At 54.1% G+C, this 18,819-nt stretch overlaps 2 long non-coding RNA genes across 2 annotated transcripts in view; both read right to left on the bottom strand.

Annotated features, from left to right (window-relative positions):
* Window positions 1-18,819, bottom strand: part of LOC112651263 (uncharacterized) — a 261,862-nt gene that overhangs the window by 236,932 nt on the left and 6,111 nt on the right. The window contains exon 2 of the long non-coding RNA XR_004815063.1: window positions 18,482-18,590. This is a non-coding gene — a long non-coding RNA (uncharacterized LOC112651263). The remainder of the gene's footprint in view (window positions 1-18,481; window positions 18,591-18,819) is intronic.
* LOC118354486 (uncharacterized) lies at window positions 2,238-15,050 on the bottom strand. The gene is made up of 2 exons (XR_004815065.2): window positions 14,705-15,050; window positions 2,238-5,294 (listed from the first exon to the last, which is right to left on the bottom strand). It is a non-coding gene; the product is annotated as an uncharacterized LOC118354486 (long non-coding RNA).

Here is an 18,819-nt window from a genome sequence, read left to right as displayed (position 1 = left end):
CTCAGGGGAGACCCAGCGCTTTGAGGGCTCCCAGCCCTTGGGACTGCATACTAAAAAGAGGGCCGACAATGCCAGAAATGTCCCGGGGTCCAGAAATGGCAGGGGGAGCCTTCACAGTGATGCTGTGACCCAAAGCCACCACCGTGGCACCCCTTTTATGCCTCCATGATGTGCACTCGGAAGCCCAGGGTCTTTGTCCAGATTTTCAGTCAGTTACTCCAGTACACTTCTGCCTTGGGTGGAACCTCATTCTCCTGCCAGTATCCTGGGGTGCCTTTGGCCAAGCTGGTGTCCCTCTCTCGACCTCATCTGGAAAGGGAGTTTTCAGTGAGGTCCCAGAAGGTGATCTGGGGACAAGGGGGGGGGCAGGCTAGTACATGTGGCAGTGCAGACAGTGCTCTGCACAACCCCAGGGGCACCTGTGCTAGCCTCTGCAGCAGTCCCGAGCCTCCTACCAGAGCTCATCTGACTACAAACACCTGCTGTCAGAAAACCAACAGAATCCAGTCACCTCTCCCATCAGACAGGCCCCTCTCTTTTCTGGCTCTCCCATCAGACAGGCCCCTCTCTTTTCTGGCTCCCCTAGATTCTAGGTTCCATGTTCCCCAGCCACCTCCAGGGGGGCAAACGCCTGGGTCTCCTCATGCCTGCTCAGCCTCCCCCTCCTGCCAACCGGGCTGCCACTTCATCTGAGTCAAACTTGCTGTCCCAGGCTCCCACCCTCGGGGAGTGGAAAGGCACCATCTGTATCTACCCTGGGCCTCTGGGGGTCAAGACCCCACAGGCAAATACCAGGGAAACCCGCCTTGCAGCTCTGCTGCAGGAAAGAAATATTTTACAACAGGACCCCCCACCAAGGCTCCCACCTGACTGCATCAGGCCGAAGGGAAATGATTCAGTCTGAAATCTCCCAGGTTTGGGAAATCTTCCTTTCACTTCCACGCCCCTGGAGCTGCTTATGATTCTAGAGTACGGCAGCCTTCCCTAAAGGCAGCAGACTCCACCTGCTGTGGCTGCCCGTGGCCCACTCACGTATGAATGCTGTTACCTGCTGGACCCTCAAGCCCCAAGCGAGGGAGAGAGGTGGCCAGCCACACCATATCCCTTCTCCGAGGACCACCGGGCACCCACTGTCCTGGGAAGGAGTGGGTCAAGCCTTGCCCACTGTGGGACCTCACCCAGCCTGTCCCTGGCTTTCCTGATGTAACCTCAGTGGCCTCAGCTTCTACAGGAAAACTCTACCCCTTCAGGGGCTATCACCGTCAGGCCCTGCCTACCTTTCTAGAACTTTCTCCTACCTAATCCTCCTCCTGCTACCCTACACTATCGTCCAGTCACGCCCAATGCCCGGCATTCATGGCATGTGCATGCTGTTCTCCCCGCCTGGGATGTGTGCTCCTTGTTTTCTTCCAAACTTCAAGGCTCCCAACTCAAACATCACCTCCTCTGTGAAGCCATCCCCTAAACACCAGGCCAGCTCAGCCGCTCCACACCTGTAAAGAGCAGCTAGCATGTGGGGGAACCCTTCTCCCGCATTATCTCATGGAGTCCTCATGTCCCTTTACAGGATGTCCTATGACTGTCCCCATGTCACAGACCAGGGCATCGCAGCACAGAGGCAAATGCTCGCCCAAGCTCACAGAGCCACCGTACACTACTGCCGGGTCCCAAACCCCGGTGTTCTGGCCCCTGAGCCCAAGTGCCGGCCCTGCTGCTCCATGTGCGAGTCTCCCCCGAGCACAGCCTGTCGCATGCCTGAACCCCAGTGCCCCGCATGGGGCCCGACGCGGTGGGGTGCACGCAGCAGGTGCACGGGTAGGAGTCTGTGAAGGAGTGTGAATGCGGGGCTCCGAATGGGGCATGGGAGAGGGGTGTGTCGCAGGGACTGCGAGTGTGAACATATGTGATGCTGCGGTACGACGTGCGAAGGCATGCGCTGCGTGTGGGGGGGTGTGCACGTGGGGGATCGTGTGAAGGAGTCCGTGCAGTGGCGTGCACGGCATGGGAAGGCCTCAGCGTGTGAGAGAGGATCCACGCGTGTGTGTACAGCGCGTGTGTGAGAGCAAGGATGGGGGGCGGGAGTGCAAGAGTGAGTGTGTGTGTGCACAGGCAGCCTCAGACACTCCCCGGGCCCCGCACGGGTGGGTAGAGGCCTGAATCTCAGCTGCATGAATAGTTAAAGCCCTTAAACTGTGCCTCTTCATCACTGATATTTTTACAAAGTTGTCACAGAGAAATATCATTTTTCTTCCTCCTTTATTTCATTTTCTTTGGGATATAGTAATTAACAAAAGCCGTTAGATGCCAGCAAAACTGTTTCTTTTGAAGTTTCTACATGGCTGTCACCCGGGAGATAAAGGCAGATTATTCAATCTTGACATTATAATTGTGGATGTGCCAGATAAAAGCCTGGATGAGACACTTCACAGCCCCACTCAGAGGGGAGGATGAGATCACCAGGAGGGAGCCGTCCCGAAGCTGCGAGGGCAGGAGGGCTGGCGGGACGGGCGCCACCACCAGGGGCAGGGGGCAGCCAGCCACAGGGCTGGCCTCTTTCATTCCGAGTCGGACTGTCCCCAAATCACACGATGTCAGGCGGAAAGGGAGCATCTTCCATACTGAGGTGGGACAACCCAGAAGTCAGGAGCTAAGCTGCGGAGCCCCATAGCTCTCCCTCCCGGGGCTCCTCTGCTCAGTTCACTCCCCCTTGACCCGCAGGACGCTCCATGCCCGCTGGACCAGTGCCCAGCTCCCCAGTGGTGAGTCTGGGTCTTCCCAGTGGCGACATCTCCAGCATCTGGCACCAAGCGGGACGTACGGGTGGCCGCCCAGGGAAGGAGCCCCGGGCTCTGGTCCTGACCTGCACTCTCGCACCGTGGGCCTGGGTGTTGAAGGCAGGTGTAAGGGTGCAGGCAAAGTCACGTGCCTGCTTGGAGCCCACCCAGGCCTTCTCTCAGGCCGTCGGGCAGCAATGCCAGCTTGTTGCCAGGAGGGCGTACCGACCAGGGGCTGGGCCGGGCAGGGCCAGAAGAGGCCCCAGTGTGAAGAGCAAGAGGCCAGCTTTTAGTGGAGGCAGATGGACCAGAATCCAGATGCCCTGGAGAACATGTTTGCTCTGAAGAGTAAAGGTTCCTAAAATACAAGGGCTGATAGTATCAGATTTCCCAGGTCCATTCTGAACCAAGTCACAACCCTGAAATTCAGCTTACCCAAACCAGTCACACACCGGTGCTCTCCACACTCCACCCAGCCCACAGACAAGCCGTCACTGTGTTAAGTAATAATAATAATCATAATCATAATATTAACTGTATCAGTCAGAGTCCAACCAAGAACCTATAAAACCCTCCAGGTATTTAAAGCAGAGGCAATTTAATAGAAACACAGGACATGACATATCAGCAAGGCTACTCAGAGATTAGCAACAGCAACAAGCCCCCTGGGGACAAAGGCAGGAGGTATCACCAGAGCCCAGAGGCCTCAGTGACCCGGCCGGCCTGGAACTCCGACTGGTGCCAGAGACACGGGCCTCGCCAGAGATGATACCCAAGGCAGGGAGATAAGGGAAACACCAGGCTTAGCCCTGCCTCCCAGCCACTCACCTTCCTGTCAACATCCAGAACCCGCACCTCTGACAACTCAAGGCACCCAAGCCAGGACCCTTAAGGGGAGAGCCCCCCCTAAGACACAGAGCAAAACAGCGGCAGGGCAAGAAGGGGCTCTGAGAGCAAATTAACCCAAGGGCCAACCCCCTTGCCAACATTACAAACCCTTGAGCTGGGCGTCCAGCTTGTCCTGGAAAGGGCAACATGGGGCCTGCTCTCCCAGGTGACCGTGAACATCCAGAGGTGACAGAGGCTGTCCCCTTCAGAAGGGACATGCTCCTGGCCAGTCTCCACTGTTCCCACCAGACCTGCCCAATGTGTTAATGGTACCAGGAGGGCTTTCAATTTGCAGCTCCCCATCTAAATCAATGTACCCATGTTGCAGAGAAGCGGGGTGGGGCCCAACCAGAGAGGCGGCTCACGCTGGGTTACACACCATGAATCAAGAGCAGAGGCCAAACCAGAGTTTAGATGCCTTAGGTTACACTCCCTAAGTAAGTGCTGAGCCGGTTAGCAAGGAGGGAAAAGCGTCTGTGACATGAGCGTGCCTGTCAGTGGGGAAACGAGTGCTATTTCCTAGCCCAGCGTCGGCATAACAGCAGGGCATGTGCTTGCACATCGTCGGGAGGACGGCAGGAGAGGCACCAGCAGTCATGACAAGGACAGGACCTGGGCAGCAGAGGCTGTTCTGAGCCTGGCACTGCCACTCGATTGCTATGTGACCAGAGCAAAGTCCCTCTCGGCGCTCTACGCCACAGAGGCAAGCCCAGATGCCTTCCTGGCACCGTCCCCACTCCACCGGGCTAGGACTCTATTTCCTGGGCAGAGGTAGGAGGAAACCATCCTCCCACAGAAGGCAGATGAGTGCACGAGGGTCCTTAAAAAGGAAGGTCGAGGGGAGACACTGGGAAACATAAATCTGCCGGCACGGCTCTCTCAGAAAGGGTTTTAATTAATTGTTTTTATACGACATAAGAGCAACTCATTACCGAACAGCTTTGATTTGTGACACCTGCATTATAGATGATTTTTAAATTAACATTTCCCCAATAAAAGGTGTCAGTAGAGAGCGGAAGGCGCCCAGAGAAGTATAAAAGGATAATAATATGAAAATACAAATAAACACCAGCCCAGCCTAACAAAGGGGGCCGCTTCATCAATTTTACAATTAATTAAGGCTGCCTAAGGTAGCTGGGGCTCCGGAGGCCGTTGGAGGCACCCGGTTGAGGCTCAGGCATCCAATACTAGGAGGCGGGGAAGGGTCTGAGGCTTAAGAAAGAAACGCTATGAGGGTGAGAGGCCATCTGGCAGGCTCCCCCTAAGGGCAGAGAAGTAGGGGGCAGATCTGTTCTGGGGCATAGTCCCGCTTCCTCCATGCTGCTGGACGGGTCATCCATCAACTCGGGGAGGGTGTATAGAGCCCCTGCCACGTGTGCCAGGTGGAGTGATGAGCTCCAAAGTGAGAGAGAGGGAGGGGCTGCCTGGAGATGCTGGGAGCTCTGTGCATCCGGTCCAGAGGGAGTGAAGGGCAAAGTGGCAGAGATAACTGGGCAGGTGAGTGGGGGCTAGATGCCAGGCCTCTGGAAAGTGTCACCCCACCATTGGAGTTTTTCCAGATGGCTTGAAGAGTCCCAGGTAAAATAGCCGCAGGAGAAGATGTCTGCTTAGACAGAGGCAGGTGGATGGTACCTGCAAGAGCAGAAGGAGGAAGAAGTGAGCCACACACACCCTGCTGGTGGACGGAGCTCAGATAGAAATGGCTGAGGGAGAGCAGTGGGTGATTGCAGGGTGACTTCAACGCCAGCGTCCCCAGCTCTTGCTCTGGGGATTGGGGATCGTGCTGGGAGAGGCCGAAGCGGAGGCCAAGGAGACCTCCAGCCAACGAGAAGGCTGGAGGAGCCGCTGTCCACCGTGCATGGACAAGGTCCTGCCCACAGGGGTCTTGCACTCTGGCCAGGAGAAAACAGGAAGAAGGGACACAAATGGTTGGAGAAAGGACTTCAGAGTGTGCCAGGGAAGGGAGCGCTGAAAGACATGGAACCGCATGCTCCGGCTGGCACTGCTGGCTGGCACGGTCTGGGACCGAGTGGTCAGGGAAAGCCTCTCGGAGGAGGCAACATGTCCAGGGGGCCCAAAGTGGGGCAAAGAAAGTGCAGAGGCCCCAAGGCTCTGAAGCTGGGAGGGGAAAGGGTACCAGGACTGCCCTCACCGACCTGCATGTTCTACTGCTCTATGATCCATCTCCACCCTTCCTCAGGTTGACGGAGAGGGGGGGTTATGGGATTATGACTGGTAAGTAAGGATGGGTTTCACCTGTGAATGGAGGCCATGGAGCATCGGGAAGGGTTTCTCATGCCCTTCCCAGGCCTTTACAAAGCTCTCCCTCCCGACATTTCCAGGGAAGTCAGTCTCCATCTCCAGGCCAGGCTCCTCTCATTTTTAGTGATACCCCAGAAATCTCTCCTAAACTCCAGAACCACTTGGGTATCTTCAAGGCACCCCATAACACATCCATCATCTTCTTCCCAATCTCAATCAAAGAAGCCACCATCTGTCCAGTTGCTCAAAACAGAGACCTAAGAATTGCCTCGATGCTACCTCTCCCTCTCCCCCGCAGCCAAGTCCTGGTAGCTCTTCCTCCTTATAGGTCCTGATCCCATCTCCCACCCACAGCACTCCATTCCACCTGCCCTAGCTCTGTGCATGTCTTACCTGCGTGACTACCACAGTCCCCACCCCCATGCTCCTCCTAGCCACACAGCAGCTAGAGAAATCCTCCTGAAATGAAAGCCTGTCCAAAAATCTTCAAGGGCTTCCTGTGTGCTCAGGCTAAAGTCCAAACCAAGTCATTATGCTTATCAAAGGCCCCTAGAATCTTCTGCCCGTCTCCATAGCACCATGTTGTCTTCCCCTCATCCAAGCTTTGCTGTCCAGATGAAGGGATTCCCCTCCCCAGACCTACCACTGCTTCTCTCACCTGTCTTCTTTCACACTTGCTGACCCTTTGCTCAGAACATTCCAGGTGCTCTGCCCTGTACCAACACACTGTTGTCTGGCCACCTTCAACTCCACAGACCAGGCTGCATGTTCTTTTTTAAATTTTTTTTAAGATTTTATTTATTTATCCATGAGAAACACAGGCAGAGGGAGAAGCAGGCTCCCTGCGGGGGAGCCCTATGTGGGACTCGATCCCAGGACCCCGAGATCACGCCCTGAGCCAAAGGGAGATCACAACCACTGAGCCACCCAGGTGTCCCCAGACTGCATGTTCATCCAATACTTTTGCAATTGTTTGCTTTGTTGTATAGATTTCCCCCCACCCAGGGTTGCAAGCTCCACAAAACCAGGAACTATTTTCACCTTGTTCACCCCTGTACTCCCAGCACCTGGGGGGCACATTGCTAAATGAACAGGAAGATCAATAAATTAATGGATGCCTCAAATGGTGTCACATAACACATGCCACATGCTTACTAGAAATTTAGATGTTTGGTGAGACCAACAAGGACCAACATCTTTAACTTGGTGCCATACATTTTGCTAGCTGGCCAGGCTCCCATGATGGGCACCAGTATTGTAATGGGAGTAGAGATGGACCTCCACTTGAGATGGTGCATCACCTGCTTCCATGAAGCCAGTATGGGTCATGAGGCCAACAGAATGTCCATATGGTCTTGGGCTCGCTGGCCCCAGGGTGCAAGAGGATGTGGCTATCAACAGGGGCTCCTGGCTGGGGAGTCTGGGTGCTTCTGATACCCTCTGCCTGATAGGAATGTGAAACCAGTGGATCCTGGTAGGCTGGCCCCACAACAGAGCATCCCCAGCCCATATCGATGCACTAGATCCATTCATAGACTCAGAGATGGGGTTAGGGACTAAGGCTAGGGTCTGTACGTGCTGTTAGGGAGGTTACCACCATCAAACATCCCAGGCAGACCACCAAGTACAGAAAAAGGCTGGGATGGAGACCAAGGTTAAACACCCTTCAGAAAGGGTGAGATGGCCTATGCCTGAAGGAATCCAAGAGGGCCTCCTGGAAGAAGGGGTTTGGGCTGTGCCAGAAAGGATGGGGCCGGTCAGAGAGCAATAAGTTCCTAATCAAACCCCTACTTCCTGCATCTTCAAAACCTCCTGCCATGAGGAAGCACCTCTGAAGGCCAGCTTTCTCCTTCTACTTAGTCATAGACTCCACCTGTGGTGATACAATTCCTGAATGTCGGGACTTGAAGGAGCCACGGGTCCAACCTGTCTATTTTACAAGAGGAAAGAAAAGGAGGCCCAGAGAAAGAAGCAAAAATCACCCTTTGCATTTGAACAAATTCATCCTTTGCATTTCAAATGGGCTTCTGGCAACCTAGGCGGTCTTCTCCTCCATCTAACAGTTGGGGGTGGGAGGGTAGGTGCTGAGGCCCAGAGCGGCCACAAGGCTGGTGGAGGTCACACAGAAGCTGACAGAGCCAGGACTCAAACTCAGGTGGCTCTGATTCCACATCTAACACCCTCAGGTGAGTTTTCCCATCTTCAGTTCTGATTTTTCTGAGACAGAAAGAATAACTGGCAGTTGATGTCAAAAATATATGCAACTGTTCTGATTGACAGTATAAGCTCTAGGATGTACAAACACGGAATGATTCTATTTTTCTCAATAACTGCTATCAGCTCTGCTCTGCAAGCCCCAACCCCACAAGCTGGTAGTTGAGGGAGAAGAAGGAGGGATGGAAGAAAACAAACTTGCCAAGTAATAGTATCTTCATTCTCTTTGACAATTTTCCTGGTCTCATTTAATATCTGCAGCTGCCACTTTGCAATTATTAATAAAGTGTCACTGTCCAGTTCAGAGCCACCTCCTGCCCAGCTCCTATGAGCTCCAGCAGCAGGGATAGGAGCATCCTTCTGCTGAGTGACTGATTGCCCCCAGGTGAGGGCCTAGGTACTGCCCCCTGTCTAACACTTGCCACTGGCGTCCTCATCCCAAACGGCTTCTAGCGCTGGAGGAAGCCAGCAGCCAGCTCCTTGTGTGACGACATAACCCTCTCTATAACTGCTGACACTGGGGATCTTCCAGGGCCTGGCTGCTTCCTCTTGCTCCTGGCCAGTTTGGAGAGAGGCACTAACTCAAGGAGAGTCCGTATAAGGAGAGTTCGGTCCAAAGCAGGTCATCGTCAGAATCCTGAAACAGAAGCCCAGCAGCAGCCAGGCTCCATGGGAACCAGGCCAGTCAGGTCGTCAGAGACTAAGGCACCCCTCCATAACTAGCAGTCTCCCTCGTGGCATCCATACACCTTTCCATCCTCCTTCTCAGTTGGCCAGTTCCCTGTGGTCACTCACAGCTGATGACCATCACGGGTTTCCAGCCCTAGTCAACCTCATCAGCTCTTCCCACTCCCAGGCTCATCTTCTTTCAGGGAGGAGTCAGAGAGGAGTCAGACTAGCCCAGTTCATGCTTTTGAGCCAGGTCACCCAAAACATATAATGTGGGGCAGCCTCTGCTTCAAGTGCCCACCTCAGATTAATCAGCTGAGGTCTGGAGGATACAAACACAGCTGCTACCCAGGTTGGGTGCACCAGGGGGGCAGGGGTTTCCCTTAGCCAGGAAATCGACCTCTCTAAGAGGCTGAACCAGTTCTACAACACTGGGTTCAGCAACCCCTCCTTTTTGGGTACCACCAGCAAGTTCAGTACATTCATTTCCACTTCTATGAAATAGGAATCAACAAAAACACCTACCTCAGAGGGTCATCAAGAGAATAACATGAATTAATCCACGTAAAGCACTCAGAACAGTACCCTCTGACATGCAGTGAGCTTACAGAAAAGGTTAGTGATTCGAATTATTACTATCATTATCTCTAAAACAAGATGGAAATAGGAAGTCAAGGCTCTCTGTTCCTTTGCTGTAAAACATCTCAGTGTGGCCTCAGTGAGCAAGTCAAGTCAGCTTGAGAAAAGCACAGGGACTGAGTCAGATACACCTTCCTAAGGAGCACAGGGTACAATGGGTACCATCCGTCGAGGACTCACTCTACTCAATCTTTGCTCAGCCCTCTACACACATGGTCCAACACACATGCGATCCACCGGGATCAAGTTCTAAAAGGGTCGATAAATCGTCCAAATTCACACACTTTAATCTTGATCAAGCTGGGTGCTCATCCCAGCTCCAGCCTCCCCATCCCTATGTGACTTTGAGAGTGTGGCCCTGTCCCTCTCCCAGCCACAGCAGACATACGTGGTAGACCAGATGACTCTAAAGCGCTGCTGACTCTAGTCCCACTCTAGTAATTTTGTAGCTTCTGTTGTGTTCTTGGGGGGGAAACCTTGAGCAAAGACCACCCTGTGACTGACATCCGACCCCAGGACCATGGTGTTTTACTTCCCCATTTATTTATTGTATTCCTAAAAGTCATGGGAAAAAAAAATAAAACTATTATCCTCAAAACCCCATAGGTCTCTTAATGACTACTCCACTAATTAGTAGCAGCTGTTAATGAAGTGTGCAGGTACAAGCCTAGCCTCATCAATTAATCCATACATGCTCCTGGGCTGCAGTAATATTTAAAGGAAAAATCAATACCTGGCAGCTGGACCTGGGGAGGTCAGTCCGGGTGGGCAAGGAAGGTGTAGCATTTCAAGAAATTTGTAACTAAAATAGCTTATGCCTGAAGCACAGTACAGGAGAGCAGAAACCAGGACAGCCCTTAAGGGGCACAGGGATCCAGGCTTGCCTGCAGTGTCGACACAGGAGGGGCTGGGTAGGGAGGGCAAACAGGCACCTGCTCCTTCCATGGGTGGGCTGAGAATACTGTGCAAGGCCAGCAGGGGTGCTCCTTCTCCAATTCATCCTATCACAAAATCCACTTATTCCTGTGGGGTATGGAGGCTGAGGGGCCTCCTATTACCTCCTCCTGGTAGATGCAGAGATCAAGGCTCCTGGTGAGACACTGTCTAGCCCAAGGTTGCAAAACAAGTCACGGTAACAATTGCTTTCCTGGCCTACACTGTGCCAAACACCCGGCATGCATCATCTCATTTAATCCTTACACTATCCTAATGACATAAGAACCACTATTCCCCCATCCTGGAGATGGAAATACTGCAGCTTTGAGAAGTTAAAACCACTGGCTTAACAAAGCTGATCATCCACAAGCCTGGTACTCAAACCAGGCGGCCTGACTCCAGAGTTCATACGCTTAGCACACCCGGACTCCTGAGCAGTGATAAGCCTTGTGTCCCGTAGAATAAGATCCAAACTCCATTGTGTGATTTACAGCATCTTAAATTCTCGCCCCTATATCAGTTTCCTACTGCTGTTATAATAAAGTACCACAAACTTACTGGCTTAACACAACATAAATCCACTATCTTGCAGTTGCAGAGGTCAAAAGTCTGACATGGTTTTCACTGGGCTAACACCAAGGCGTCGGTGGGCTGAGTTCCTTCTGAGGCTCTAGGGAGGATGTGTTCCCTTGTCTTCCTCGGCATCTGGAGGCAGCCTGCATTCCTCCATCTGTGGCCCTTCTCTGGTCCCGAAGCCAGCAATCCAACCACTATTTCCCACATCACACCTCCCTCCCTGACTCTCCCTCCCTGCCTCCCTCTCACAGAGGCCCTGCGCTTCCAGGCCCCCCCTCCTCAGATAATCCAAGATAATTTCGTGGATAACCAAGGACAATCCGGTGCCTTGTGCCACATGAGGCAACACACAGGCTCCAGAGAGTGGGACATGGGCGTCTCTGGGGAGATACTAGTCTGCCTACCATGCCCCCTTGCTTTCTAGATGTTCCACCCTCATCAAACATCTGTATCAGTCAGCATCTGGTCAGAAAAACAAAAGCACCCTCGGTATCTCTGACAGAGGGAATTTATTAATAAATATACGGCATTAGTGACATCAGCAATGAAAGAGAAGCCAGAACAGAGCTGTGGAAGCAACCTAGAAGTAAGCAGAGACAGCAAGGAGCCTTTTCTGACCTTCTCCACTCTGCTCACAGATATACAGAGTCAAGGTCAACGGCGCCCACCTCCGAGCTCTAGTGACCTAAGTGCCAAACCCATGGCTGGGTCCCCGGCACTGAGCCCAGGGCGTTGCTCAGAGAAAGCTCACCTGGGCCAGGGTTCCTTCCTCCACAGCCAAGGTGAGGGCACAGCCCTAGCCCAGGGCTCCCAGAAGAGGTCATGGTGCAGGTGACGCAGGTGGATAAGATGCAGCTGATCAACAGCTGACTATCGGCCCCCGAGACCAGGGTGCATGTTACCTGCACTTTGCTGCCAACACAGACTTAGGCAACACAGGTCTTGCCTACTTGGAGAAAACATTTAGGGGCAGACAGATCACCCCCATCAGGAAGAGATTCGGTACGTGCTCTGGAACGTCCAGCAGGAAATCTGTGGTCCACAGGCTGCCCCGCTGCTGGTGCGAAGTGAACTTGCTTCTAGCTAAGCTATGGAGTCTGGCTTCTCACCATGTGGGAGGCATGGGGAGATGGGAGAGGCCTTGGTTAAAATCTCGGTGTGGTGACCTTTCCCTGATTGGGCATACTCCACAGCTCCCCTTCCCCAGCTGCTCATCCTGAGATGACGGGAAGGGAGGACATTGGAGAAACATCCCGGGGAGGAAGGGAAGAGAAGAAGAAGAGAAAGGAGGGGAGCAAGAATCCCAGGAAGCAGCCCTTCCCAAGTGAGTCTGGCTCAAGCTGGAGCGCGACACGGGATGTACAAGATACAATTTTACCTCCCAAGCACCCAGGGATGCGAAACAGCCCCGTCCCCAGCCCCCAGATGTGGTCTAGCTCCAGGGGGCCCGATCCCAGGGAGTGACACCACTGGCCTCCTCCCAGAGCCTGCAGGCTCCACATCCTGGGGCGGTTTGGGGGAGGGTGGCCCAGACTGGCTTCTTGCACTAGGCCTCCTCCTTGCCCAAGCATCTGTCAGTCACCAGGCCCTGGCCAGTCCACCTGTCCCCGTCCTTGTCCTTGTCCTCAGCCACAGGCTGGATCGGGCTCCTACCACTCCCTCTCTGTTCATTCAGCAGCCTCCCAAGCCCCGCCTCTGGCCTCACCCCCTCCTTTATCCTTTACCCTGCTACCAGGGCTGCTCTTCCTGAAAGGGATCTGGCCAAGTCACTCCCTTACCCAAAGCCATCAGCAACTGGTCACCATGGCTGGGGGAGCCAAGGCCTTGACAAGGGAGGCTGGGCCTCCCCTCCCACACAGAGCCTTCTCCTGCCACCTCCTTCCCTTCTCCCTCTCAGCACCTTCCAGGAAGCCACCTGTAGCCACCCCCCCAACACACACACACACACACACACACACACACACTTGCTGGTCTCTCTGCCTAGAATTCTCCCTCCCAACCCTGCAAATGAGCTCATAGACTCAGGAATCTTTACAATCCTGTTCTAAATCTTGGAATTTTGTTCAGGAGTCACCTCGCCCCTGATGACCCCACACCGTGTGCTATCCCCACCCAAACCCCACCTCCTCCCGCTCCCCTGTTCTGCTTCTCCGTCTCATCTGTGCCTGGTCCTGGCTGTAGCAGCTGTCCTGCCATGTGTGCCTCCCCACCCGGAGCCCACCTCCAGGGCTGGCACAGGGCGGACTTGGCCTTTTGGGGGAAGGGAGGGCAAGGCAGTCCACCCAGCATGCCCACAGACGTGCTGGGGGTAGGAATCAGGCTAACAGCGGTTTGTATCCATTGATGTTCTGCTCCACTTTGTATGGGGACCCTCCCTCCTCTGAATACCCGCAGCCTACGGGGACCTGAGTAACACAGAAGATGGAGTCCAGTCTGGCTGCCTGCTGAAGACAAGGAAATACGGTCAACATCATGACACCGACCAACACCGTGGGGAAGAGGATACGTCCCTTCTCGATGCCGTTTTGTAGGACCTCATTCAAATCCAGGCTGTCAGTAAGTCAAAACCCCATTCTGTCTTTGTGGTGTTCCCACCGCCATCCAGCTCACCCCCGCTGTCACCGTGACCATTGGTACCCCAGATGAGCCATGACTACCTAGAGAGGTGAGAGGCATCGCCCGCCAGTAGCCCTTTGCATGACTATCATCTCCTTGGGAGCCCGGAGCAGCATCCTGTAATGTCTACCACTCACCAGTGAGCACTGCAACGGTTTGGGGGAATTACTCAGGATCTTGCCACACGAAGTGCCCTATGACAGGTGATCAAAGAACCATCAACGCAGTTGCTGTCCACTCAAGGATTCCCTCAACCACGCACCCAAAGCCTCCTGGTTAGAGCAGCCCCCTTGAGGGCTGGGGGTAGAGTAGCAAGCCAATCAGCCCAGGTCCCTGCCCTCACAGAGCCAAGACTCTTGCGTCGGGAGCTGCAGCCAAACTAGTCCGTGTGGGGCTTGTGGGACATACAGAGTGCTGTGGAGAACTGCAGGCCGAAGAGGAGGCAGCAGGGGGGCAGGGGTGGGGTGGTTACTCTTTTGCAAGAAGAAAGGGCAAATTATTCCAAGACCAAGTGAATGGCAGCGGTCCATCGACTTCTGAGCTAAGGAAGAGAACAGAGGACAGAAACTGGGACTAGTTGAGTCCAGTGTCTAGTACTAGAGAATAAAGCGGAAGGAAACGGGCACCCGTGTGGCTCCATGGCTGAGCACCTGCCTCTGGCTCAGGGCGTGATCCCAGGGTCCCGGGATCGAGTTCTGCATCAGCTCCCTTGCAAGGAGCCTGCTTCTCCAGAACTCTGCCTGTGTCTCTGCCTCTCTTTCTGTCTCTCTCATGAATAGATAAAATCTTTGAAAAGGGATGAGGAGGAAACACTCCCCAAGACTGCCGTCCTGCGAGTGTGGGGCCTGGGAGAGCACCTCCAGGTGTGCACTCTCCACACTGGGTGGTCCGGGTGCCCCTCCCCCAGGGCCTGTACAGAAGCACCACCTTGCACAGCGTGCTCGCCTTCCCACACCCCAGCACCCAGGCTTCCCTCTCCCCCTCATCCCCCTCACATTCTGTGGCTCCCTATGGTAACTCCAACTGCTTCCTGCCCCCCACCCCATGACCCTTCTCCCCTCTCCTCCAAATGATGACCCACTCCAGACTCAACCCTGTGCCATCCCATGAAACGGCTTCTGGTCACACACCTCAGTCAGTCCTGTGTCCCCAGACTGTGGGGCTCCGGTCCCTACGCTGTATCAGTGGTATTTCTGGCCAGGCATCTGGCTGCCCCACTGCAGAGCTGCAGGACTTATGGACAGTGGAGCTTCTGAACGGCCTCAGCATCTTCCAGGATGCCAGGCCCGTTGCCATGCGTGCAGAGGACGGAGAAGGGGATCGCCTGCGGTGACAGCCACTCCAAGGCAGGAATGCCACCTTGGTTCATCCTCCCACAAGTGACAAAGGCAGGCAGAGGGCACAGCCACATCCAAGGGGCCAGGAGCTGTCTGTCCAGGTCCCGCGTGAGCAGGAGGCGAAGCCCCATATAACACAGACGTCATTCCACTCTCCCATGCGGCCTGATGACAGGAGGCACTGATAAATACGTGATGCGCACAAGAGCATCTGAACGAAGGAACATACACACCGTCCCCTCCTTGGCCTCCCTCCCACTGCACACACAAACCAGGCTGGGCACTGAGCTGCCAGGAGGAGAAGCTCTTCTGGGGTCTGGAGCAGCATCGTATCGTGAGGGAGGATCTTTATCCACCTGCTGATCTGGCTCCTTCACTCAGTTTTCTAGAGAACTTTCTAGACCCTCCCTCTAACATTGAAACTGTTGGATCCCAGGTTTCTTTTATTTTTAAAAATGTTATTAGTTTCAGAGGTAGAGGTCAGGGATCCATCAGTCTTATACAACAACCAGTGCTCGTCACATCACGTGCCCTCCTTAACGCCCGTCCCCCAGTTACCCCCTCCTCTTACCCTCTTCCCCTCCAGCCACCCTCAATTTGTTTCCCAGAGTTAAGACTCTCTCATGGTTTGTCTCCCTCTCAATTTTCATCTTTTTTCATTTTTCCTTCCCTTCCCCAATGTTCATCTGCTTTGTTTCTTAAATCCCACATGAGTGAAATCATATGGTATTTGTCTTTCTCTGAACGACTTACTTGACTCAGCATTAGACCCTCTAGTTCCATCCATGTCATTGCAAGTGGCAAGGTTTCATTCTTTTTTATAGCTGAGTAATATCCCATCGTGTGTGCCCATGTATACATACTACGTGTGTGTGTGCACGCACGTACGTGGGGTAGACATATATATACCACATCTTCTTGATCCAGTTATCTGTCGACGGACATCCAGGTGGAGTCCAGTTTTTATGAGGTTCTAAGCTCATGCTCAGTGACAGCCTGGAATCAGCAAGCATCAGACTCAAAAGCCCTTCTAGATGGAATGGGGCAGCCATCTCCTCACACAGAAGGAAGGGACTCTGTCCCAAAGGCGAGCAAGCAGCAGGCTGGCCCCAGGCCGCCCAGCACTCTCCCGGCTGTTCCTATGCACAGCCTCCCCCTTCACTGCCAACACTGCTGGGCACGTACTTGACTAGAACTTCTCCCCGACCCTGTCCCCCACCAGGACAAATGTGGGCTTATCTTTGCATTACAGAGAAAGGACAGATGTGGGACCGTTCATTTGCCAGTTAAGGCAAGTGAGCTGTTGTCATGCCGCCCAGGGCAGGCAGGTGGGGATCCTCCCCACGCATAATCAGACCAGGGTCTTCATCTCACAAGGAACGGGGTCACGCTCATGTTAATAGGAGGCACAGGCATTTCTCACCTACCTGAAGGGGAGCTTGAGAAGGGAATTAATTCTGACAGTGGTGAGGCGCGCTTGATTGCTGCCGGGTTAGAAGTAATCAGCCCCAGCCCAGAATGAGAGCCTCCCTGCTCCTCCCCACTCCCCTCTCCCTGGTGCTCCCCACCTCAGCCCTCCTCAGAGCAGGGCCTCACCTGCCCTCTGCAGAGCCAGCAGAAAATGGGTAGAGATGAAAGCCACCTACAGTCAGAGTCAGGAGATGGAGGAGACAATGGAATTTGCACAACACGGGATGGAAGGGTGACAGGGAGCCCTTCCAAAGATGGAGGGGGTGTCCTCACACCACGTGCAGCTTGGGGGAGCAAGGTGCCTCAGCCTGGGCATGAGGCCTGACCCTACCTTCTCCTGCACCCTCCTTCCCCAGGACTCTTCCATACGGAGACAAATGAACTGTAGTCACGGTCAGAAGTCATCCTTCATTAGGGGACAGTGGCCAAGGTCAAATTTGGGACAGGCAGAGGTGGTTTTCTTTCTTTTTTTTTTCTTTTTTCTTTTTTTTGGGGGGAGAGGTGATTTTCATTCCCACTGTTCCCTAGTGAGCACCAAAGCTCCCTCACTGCGATTTCTGAGTGGTGGCAGAAACAACCGGGAATAATACCCACCCCATCCCCAGCCCCAACTGTCCTTCCCCAGAGGCATGAAACAGGAACAAAATGGACCGGCCTTGTGGGGTTCAGCGCTAGTTTGCTGCAGGACTAGCGGATCTAGAGGAGGCCTCTCGTGAAGGGCACAACACAACCTTGAAGGAAAGAAGCCTGGTGAGAACCCACCAACTCCTCCACCACTGCCAGGGGCAGATGACGCGCTGGGCCCCAGCCCTGCAGAGACTCACTCGGAGGGCAGTGGAGGCGGCAGGCCCTGGGGGCTTGCTTTCCTGGGCTAATTGCCAAGTCTTGGATCATGGGACCTCGTCTCCAGGGGCTCCTGGGCGGCTCAGTCGGTTAGGTGTCTGCCTTTGGCTCAGGTCATGATCCTGGGGTCCTGGAATCGAGCCCCAAGTCAGGTTCCCTGCTTAGTGGGGAGCCTGCTTCTCCCTCTGCCTCTGCCTCTCCCCTACTCGGGTGCTCTCTCTCTCTCTCTCTCTCTCTCAAATAAATAAAAGCAGGAGGTGGGGGACCTGATCTCCAGGGTCAGCTGCCACATTTACCAGGCCCTCCTGATCCAAAGAGCTCATTAGTACAACTCCAGTACAAGCAGAGCTCCCTTACAGTGGCCTGTCTCAACAACTTTCAAGCCAGAAGCCCCAGCCTCAGGGGCTCCTTCCTCCCTCCTCACCAGCCCCTTCCCACGACCCCCTATGTAACAACTGCATTCATTTGCTATCGGGAACCTACTCTACTTGGCACTGTTCTAGACACTGGAGATAAGAGCATGAACCAGCCATGGCCCCAACTCCTGGGCTCACAGCCCCACGAGGGGGCCCAATGTAGAACCCACCAGTGACCTCACAGCTGGAGAGCGCTGTGATGGGGGGCATGCAGAGCACTGCAAGAGCACAGCAGAGGGCCCGAGGGTTCCTCAGGTGGAGGTGAGGAAAGGCAGAGTGTCTTCCAGGCCATGAGGAGGGCATGGACCAGATCCTGACAGGTGGAACTTAAAGTTCAGGGTGCCAACTGGTTAGCATTTGGGCTAGGGAGCTGCTGGAGGCAGGAAGTGGCCAGAGCTCGTCAAGCCTCCTAAGTGATTTTAAAGAGCCTGAATTTATCCCAAGAGCAGCACAGAGCCTTCCAAGGCAGTGACCTAATCAGATGTGTGACTGAGGAGAAGAGTTGTCTGTAGATGGGAGACGAAGCAGCCATCCAGGAGGCCAGTTCCCAAGGAGGCAGGGGCGGGGGGCACTGAAGAGACAGTGATGAAGGGGCAGGAAGGACTATATCTGTACACATCGTAGCACACGGCAATGAGTCACCACAGGGAATGGCAGGCAGCCGGGACCAAGCACCCTTGCTGATAATTACTGAGCACTTACTGTGTGCTAGCCGCTGGGACAAGCACTAGCTGCAACATCTCACTTAATCCTACAACAATCTGGGAAACACATATTGTTCTGATCGCCACTTTACACGTGCACATACTGAGGCTCGGAGCATCTAATCCCTTGGACTTACCCTAAGTCAAAGGGCCAGCAAGTAAGAGGACCAGAATGATTCCGTTTCTGGGCAACCGAGTGGGTGTGGGTGCCATTGTCCTGAGAGGCAAGCCAGCAGAGGAACAGATCTGAAGGGGCAAAGAAGAAGTCAGTGACAGGCACGTAGTTTGAGGACCTGGAGCACATTGAGGGGGCAATATCAATCTGGGGGGCAGCGGACTATGTGGGTCTGAAACCCAAGGGTGTGAGCTATGGACACAGGAGACTTTTATGTTTAGAGACCAGAAGCCACAGGCTTGGAGAAAGAGATCCTCTGGGGCACACGTGTAGAAGAAGCACGGAGGCCAAGGACGGAGC

Source organism: Canis lupus, chromosome 4 (genome assembly GCF_003254725.2).
Source record: "Canis lupus dingo isolate Sandy chromosome 4, ASM325472v2, whole genome shotgun sequence".
Taxonomy (NCBI): Eukaryota; Metazoa; Chordata; class Mammalia; order Carnivora; family Canidae; genus Canis; species Canis lupus.
Note: the sequence above shows the minus strand (reverse complement) of the source record. Positions and strands in the feature narration are given on the sequence as shown.